We start from the raw sequence: 8,493 nt of genomic DNA, 5'->3' as shown, positions 1-8,493 counted from the left end.
CTTCTCTCGCTCGCTCTGTCTCTCTCTCTCTCTCTCTCTCTCTCTGTGTCTGTGTATGTGTGTTTTGGTCACAACGTCATTGCACCCAGCCCACTTAGTGTAAGAATGGGCCCTCTGTCTGCGAGAGGTGGATTCTTGTGGTTTCATTGCTTCACTCACACATGCGCTGAATGATGTCACTCAGGGTGGGAAAGTAAGGTAAACTGAACATGAAATCACAAGAACATGTGGATATTAAAAGAGAAGGGCGTTCCTACGTGCTACACACCAAAGATGCATTTCACTGAATAACACTTAAATTACATCTGAAAAACCACCACTACTCCACCCATCTTCAGTCCTGAAATAGCCTCAAAAAGAGGAAATAAAAGCTGTGAACTTGTATGTAGTAAGAGCCACCAGGTGAGAGAGACAAGATATGAAAGTGGGAGGTTATACTAAGTGTACACACACTAACAGTAACACACTTACAATGCCTGTGGCGTTGTGGTCAGTGCCCTTTCAGTTCAGTCAAGCAAAAGAGGATTTTTATTCAAGTAAAAAAAAGGAGAAAAAGTGTTCTGCTGGCATTGAGTAGAAGTCTATTTACCCTGCACTGAAAGGAGGAAGGGGCGACTTAATGTGCATTGACTCGAATACTGTACATGTACTCACAAAATGCATGGCGTGAGCTTGACAGCAAACAGCACAGAAAGAAAAATGCTCAAAGTTAAAAGGCAGTTAATGCAGACTGCATGACTGGGATTAAACCATGACTGAGTTCTGTGTTAATACTTTCATATTTGGAAAATTTTACCTTCTATCCTATTCTTACGAGGTAAGTCTCAGTCATTAACTGCATATTCATATGGACAATATTTTTCCATCTCCTTGCACTGTACAAAGCCAGAGTACCCCTGTGATAGATGATGACAGAGTGTGCTGCTCATGTAAGTGCACAGTATTTAAACTCCACCACCAATCAAACAAAAAAAAAAATAACAAAAGATGGTGAGGAGGGATGGGCCTCTCATTTTGGCCTGTCTCTGATGCTTTTTTCTTGTTTTGAATTGAGGACTTTGTTAAACAAAAATGGCACCCTGGAAGGTAATTTTACATGTAAACCTAGCACCAAAAGAAGGAAATTTGTGTTTGTTAGATATTTCCTTTGTTGCAATACTTATTCTGTTGGAAAGCTTGTTTATTTCCATTTTAAATGGTGCCACATTTTTAAGGAACATATATTTGTGGAATGAGCAGCAGAAAACTCTCAGGGTAACACTTGATTATTTAATGCTTTTTGATGAACACGTTAAGTCACTGACCTGTTCTTGTTTCTTTCACTTAAGAAACATGTCTAAATTGAAATTTGTTGTGTCTCAAGCTGAGTTAGAAATGCTGATTCATGCTTTTATATCCTTCTGGCTTGACTATTGCAATTCCCTTTTCACCTGCTTGAATAAATCATCCCTTAAGCAGTTACATTGGGTTTAAAATGCTGCTGCAAGATTACTTACTAGGTCCACTAGGACAGCTCACATCACTCCAATTTTATTTTCCTTACACTGGCTCCCAAATAACTTCCGAATTCATTTTAAGATCCTTGTTTTTGTATATAAAGCCCTTCATGGGCAAGCGCCTGATTTCATTTTAGACCTGCTCCATTCCTACATCCCCAGTCGCTCACTCAGATCTTTTGACCAGGGTTCACTTATTGTCCCTCGAGTGCATATAAAAACTAAAGGTTACCGTGCTTTTGAATATGTGGCACCTACTCTTTGGAACTGTCTTTCATTGTGCTCATCTGCTTTGGCAGAGGCTTTCAAAAAAGAGCTTAAGACACATCTTTTCAGATTGGCTTTTGAACATCTAGAACATTGATTTGGATATGTGCAATTTTCCCATGGTATTTCATATTTTTGATGCTTTGCTGTTTAATTGTTGAGTTTTCATTTTAACTGTTGTGAAACACTTTGTGACATTGTTCTGTAAAAGGTGCTATACAAATAAAATTTACTTACTTACTCTCTGGTTAGCACTGCAAGTGGGTCCACCCATTGAGCCTAACGGGAAGGAAACTTGAAGCAGATTTTCACTCAGATAAACTGTAAAATTTATCCATGACACTAAAATGTCTGTACTGTTTAGTAAATACGCAGTATGGGGTGTGGTTTTTGACGAACAAAGTCCTCAATTCAAAACAAAAAGTAAGCACTTAACTGATCTTGTCTCTACCCAACCTGGAAATGCAAAGTGGGCCAACAATGCAGTGGGGGGGGAAAGAATAAAGAATAAGTGATGTCTCCATCAGGGTAAAATCTAAAGATTTTAAAGAAAATTGTTCATGATAATCCAAGAGAAAATAACTCCATCTTGACTTGAATGGCATCAAATCGTATCTTTTACAGTGTCCTGCTGCAGATATATGGAGTCAAATGCATCTAACACTCTACAAAAGCACGGCCATGTGAGCGGCTGAATGTGCTGTACGTTTTTTCATAGCTACAGGGCATGGTTACACGGAAATTGATGAGACAAGTCTCACCAAGTCTGCAGGTGTGTCTGAGCTTTTTAGACAAATAGCAGCCACCCACACACATACACACTTGTATGAGTGCAGAGCTCACACAGAGGGTGCAGCCTGACTGGCAGAGAGAGTTGAGCTAGTACACAGTGGAGCTACATCACAGCTGCTGTTGCTGAGCCTCTACAGCGTCCAGTCTCCCTCAGTATGTGCTGATTAATGACCTGAGCGCAGCCGTGCTTTCCTTGATGGAAGTCCTTCTTTACTGCAGTTTATATGAAAATGATTTTACTGTAGGTTCCATCTACTGCTTTGGATTGCTTTTGCAGAAGTCATCACTCCACTACTTTATGCACAAACACACTTTTATACCTGCAGGGGTTATGCAAAAATCTTGAGTTTGATCCACTTCCTTAGAAAGGCAGAAGGAGTGATCTGGATTTTGTGGAAGAAATTCTGCTCTCATTCAAAAACACAAGGCTATAGTCACTGTAATATTAATAAAGATGTTTTATGGGGTTAGTGGGACAAAAACATGAATTTGGAACAACATTAAAAGATGTCAGTTTGACTAAAAGCATGTGAATTTAAAATTCTCAGTATTACACAAACCTTGACAGTGCGGCATCTAAATATCTAAGTCAGCTCCAAACAGGAGCTCTCTGTACATGCTCCACGATACCTTCTTAGGGCTTTGACCCAGAAGTGGAACAGCATAAAGGCTTGTGCCCAATGCATTCTTTTTTTAAGCTTAGGTCAGCATTTTCTGAGCACAAAAACGTCCTCTGCATCACTGAATTTCAAGTGATCTCAGCTCAATTTTTGGAACAGTGTGCCACTCTTCAATGTCACTTTTTACTCACTGACCAATCAAAATCAAGAAGGGGCGGGACTTACAATACTAGCATAGATGCTTTGCAGATGACTTCACATAGCAGCAGAGAGCACCCCTTAGGGACAAGAAGTGATTTCTACATAGAGAAACGCTGCCAAAAAGGCCATGCTTTGAGCGATCTATGACTACACCAAGCAGTCAAAAGGAGAAAATATACAGTCCTTAACAAATTTATTAGACCACCTGTCATATTTGTCTCAGAGACCATCCAGCATCATGAAGTGCTTTAATGCGGACTCTTTCATTTTCAGTGAGCTCTCCACAATTTTACCATTTTGAACAGGAATGAGGAATTTCAAAGTGAATTCACCTTTTTATACCCAAATCTGAGCCGGCTCACTGGGCTTCTCTGAGAAGTCAGAAATGAATCAAGCATAACATTCAACCACTAAAACTCATTTTTCTGTTCAGGAATGCAAGTAAATAACTATAATTTGACATATTAATCAAGAAATAATAATGTGCTTTACTATTTTTTCAGGTTTTTTGTATTTCAGTAAATTTGAAAATTCATGGATAACAATAATAATTATATTTTAGCATTAAAAATATCATTTGGGTTAAAGAGCTTCTACATATTGGTGTATTAACCATTGCAGAAACATAAAAAATGATTTTGGTAATTACCACTGCTGTTAATTTAGGGCAGCTGTGGCATAAACCTTACTTTGGGTGGTGGTCTAATGAATTTGTTAAGCACTGTAAATATTTTTAATTCTTCAGCTACTTATGTTTTCTGGTAAGTAGTGAAAAATTCAAACAAAAAAATTTAAAAATCAAACACTTGGAGAGGAGAAATGGCTGCAGGAAGGAATGAAAAAAGCCTCCATCTAAAGCCTGGACGACTGGTGTCATAACACTTGTGTATTATCTATTTCCAGCTTGGTTCAGTAGTTTTTCTCAAGGTTTATCTCAACTCTGGTCTTATCCGTGTTTGCTCAGCTGACTGTTATCTCCCCAACCTCCAGTCAGTGATGGGGAATCTGTCTCTTTTAAGAGATCCAGATCATTTGGCTCAACTCAGTAGAGCTGGTTGTCTGGCTCCTCAGTAGCTCTTCATTTGGTACCAGTTAGGTCTTTTAAATGTGGATTGAGTAACGAAAAAGGATGGAGGAAAGAAAACTGGAACTCAGATGGAAGCTATCTAACACTGCTAACATAAAAGAGCCAGTTCGTAGGACAGGCTCATTTGTGAACATCATCACTCAGTCACTCACCCCGCAAGGTTTATTCTGTTGATGTTACATCATCATTTCAATTAAAAGCACATTTGTGACAAAACAATGTTTTTTTATATTTCAAAGGGGCTCAGCTAGCCTCTTAGCTCAGTACAGGGTTCCTTAACAGTCTTGTTCCCATGCATGTACTGTAGCTAGATGATACAAGGAGGTCTGCAGGACTGAGTATTTGAGATTTTGATCTCCTCCACCCCACGTAAATCTGTTTAACTGTGGTTAAAAATCCCTTTTTGTAAAGTTTGGGTATGTATTCAATGTATGTAGAAATTTCCTGATGATAACTGCAGCTGGATGTGCATTTTAGTCAATGTGCCCAACAAAATTGGTAACATTAACAACAAAAAGGTATTTCTGTTTACAGAAAAGGGGTTTACATTTTGAAAAAAGGCTATATTGTACAACAGTGTGAAGAAATACAATTACTATTATGTTTCTTGATAACAATGGTTATTATTTAGGTTAAATCTAAGATATAGTTATTACAGATTAATTTTACAGTGGAACTTGATTTTGTTGACTTCCATGGGCCCTCTATTTGGCTGGGCCCCAGTAAGCTTTCCCCTTATGGGCAGCCTTGGTTGGCCATGTTTTATCCATCAACATACACCCAGTTTGCTGCTTGTTAACTTGTCACTTCTACACTTTGTGATGCAACAAACTGGAAGAAGGTGCAATAGGTGACAGGCTGAAAGTCAGTAAAATGCAACCTAGCACAGCAAAGTCGGACATTTGTCAAAAAAATTTAATCTCCTCCACTGGCTGTATTGGGACAAAGACAGTAGCCCAGTTAAATGGCTTAACTGTGCATGGAAACATATAGTGTGCTGGACTCAGTGCAAATAAACAGCAGTTTTTGTATAAATTCATAAAGAGGGAAATCTTTTCACTCTGAATTTTCTTGATAATGACTTTATTTTGTTCCTTTGTGCCTCCCTTTTCCTCTGAGCATATCTTGTGTTTAACACACTCTGCAGTAACCCTTATTTGTGTCCCATTTCCTCTATGGAAACCTTACTTTCTATCACACTGTTGACTTTGTACTGTAATGTACATAGCTCCAATCTCCTCTATAGAAGCTGTATTCTCAGACAAGCTCACCTATGAGGAAAAGCTCAAACAATATATCCCTTTATCCAACTCAGGTCTGTAGAAGAACAAATTACAGGAAAGACCGCAGAGCTCACTGTGGATCACTGATCATGCAATTATGATAGCAAAAAGATGACAGCGACATTACCAGTAAAGTAGGAAAAAGCCTTATGGAATTACTTGTCTGTGCATGAAGGGCATTACAAATCACCACGAGCTGCTGCCTCTGCCAACACACACTGATATATGAGGGAGTGTGAACCTAACAGTGTGCACTCTGTGAGTTCTTGAATGTGAGCGCTAATGAAAAGTGACTAAAGGGTTGCTGTACTGGAATCTGACATGTGTCCAGAAATAGACGGCTAATAAAACCAGTGCCCCTGGAGGAAAACCTTAGCTGTGATTCTGCGCTGTGAAATGTTTGGGCACAGTGCTGAACTGGGCAGACGGAGAGAGATGAGGAAAGGTAGAACAAGTCTATATAAGGGAATGTGTTTGCTGGGGAGAACAGCTGTCATTAAAAAAACTGGGTTGGCATGTAAACTTTTGGCTTATACAAGGAGTAAATAACTACACATTCTAGCTATGAAGTCAGCTCAGGGACTTCAACACTAACATTAATCTCAGCATTCTTATCATCTGGCACACTTTGTACTCTGAAATAAATATGGTAAAATTTCTCTCTAGGCTGATGAGTATTGGTCCTCACTGTCATCTTAAAGTAAAGGAAGTAATTTTCCAAAGTGCATAAATCAAATTGAAGGGGACTTTCTAAGTTCCTCTTCTCTGCAAGTATTTCCAAAAACAAAAAACTGAAATGAGTCACTGTGGGAATAAAAAGTCACACAAGTTAGCCAACACTTTGGGTTGCTATGGATACCTGGGTATAAGGTCACCAGAAAAACAGTGAACAAAAATAAATAACTCGTTTTAAAAGGGAAAAGCAGCTGATAGATAGCCTTCACAAAGGTAGCCTTCACTCAGTACAAAACTGAGTGGAAATAAAGACTGTTTGATTTCACTTTCTTTCCAAGAGTTTGATATCTATTATTACCTACAATATTTGTATAGTCTGACCTTAAATAAACTGAAGGGTTTGGTGTCTTCTGGTGGCATCACTGCTAATCATATCTTAACCCATTCATCTTCAATACCTGTATAAATAATGAATGTGCAAAACTAGAGTTTAGAGAATATTTTCTCAGATAATGGGAAAATGCCCCTTTATTCTTTGAAATAACCCCTTTGAAGTGAGGCTGATAACCACAAAAATTAGCCATGTCCAACTTTTTTTAAATTGTATTTTTTGTTAAAATAGTGGCTCAATACACTCAGTGTCTGCTAAATCCCATACCTCTGTACAGAGTAGGCTACAACATACTTAAAGCACACACAGTTGAAACCAGAAGTTTACATACACTATATAAAAAGGCACATAAACTTTTTTTTCTCACGTCTAACATTAATCAGATTAAACTTTTCCTGTTTTTGGTCAATTAGGATTACCAAAATTATTTCTATTTGCTAAATGCCAGAATAATGAGAGAGATCATTTTTTAGACCATTTTTTTATTATTTTCTTGAGAGTCAGAAGTTTACATGCATGTCATTAGTATTTGGTAGCATTGCCTTTAAACTGTATGACTTGGGTCAAACATTTTGGATATGCGTCCACAAGCTTCTCACAATAGTTTGCAGGAATTTTGGCCCATTCCTCCTGGCAGAACTGGTGTAACTGAGCCAAGTTTGTAGGCTGCCTTGCTCGCACATGCCTTTTCAGCTCTGCCCATAAATTTTCAATGGGATTGAGATCAAGGCTTTGTGATGGCCACTCCAAAACATTGACTTTGTTATCCTTAAGCCACTTTGTAACCAGTTTGGCAGTATGCTTAGAGTCATTGTCCATTTGGAAAACCCATTTGTGCCCAAGCTTGAACTTCCTGGCTGATGTCTTGAGATGTTGCTTCAATATTTCCACATAATGTTCTTTCTTCATGATGCCATCTATTTTGTGAATTGCACCACAACATGATGCTGCCACCCCCAATGTCTCACAGTTAGGATGGTGTTCTCAGGCTTGCAAGCTTCCCCCTTTTTTCTCCAAATGTAACGATGGTCATTATGGCCAAAAAGTTCAATTTTAGTTTCGTCAGACCACAGAACATGGCTCCAAAAATTAAGGTCTTTGTCCCTGTGTGCATTTGCAAACTGTAATCTGGCTTTTTTATGTTTCTTTTGGAGTAATGGCTTCTTCCTGGGAGAGTGGCCTTTCAGCCCATGTGGGTACAGGACTCGTTTGACTGTTGATAATGACACACTCTTACCAGCTTCAGCCAGCATCTTCACAAGGTCTTTTGCTTTCGTTCTTGGGTTGAGATGCACTTTTCGGACCAAAGCACATTCATCTCTGGACACAGAACCCGTCTCCTTCCTGAGCGGTATGATGGCTGGACATTCCCATGGTGTTTAAACTTGAGTATAATTGTTTGAACAGATGAATGTGGCACCTTCAGGCATCTGGAAATTGCACCCAAGGATGAACCAGACTTGTGCAAGTCCACAGTTCTCTTGCTGATATCTTGGCTGATTTCTTTTGATTTTCCCATGATGTTACACAAAGAAGCAGTGTCTTTCAGGTGTGCCTTAAAGTACATCCACAGGTGTGCCTCTAATTAACTCAAATGTTGTCAATAAACCTTTCAGAGGCTTCCAAAGACATGACATCATCATCTGGGCTTTCCCAAATTGTTTAAAGGCATAGTAATCTT

This window comes from Cheilinus undulatus, linkage group 13, assembly GCF_018320785.1.
Source record: "Cheilinus undulatus linkage group 13, ASM1832078v1, whole genome shotgun sequence".
Taxonomy (NCBI): Eukaryota; Metazoa; Chordata; class Actinopteri; order Labriformes; family Labridae; genus Cheilinus; species Cheilinus undulatus.
The sequence above is the reverse complement of the archived record's forward strand: the minus strand, read 5'-3'. Positions refer to the sequence as shown.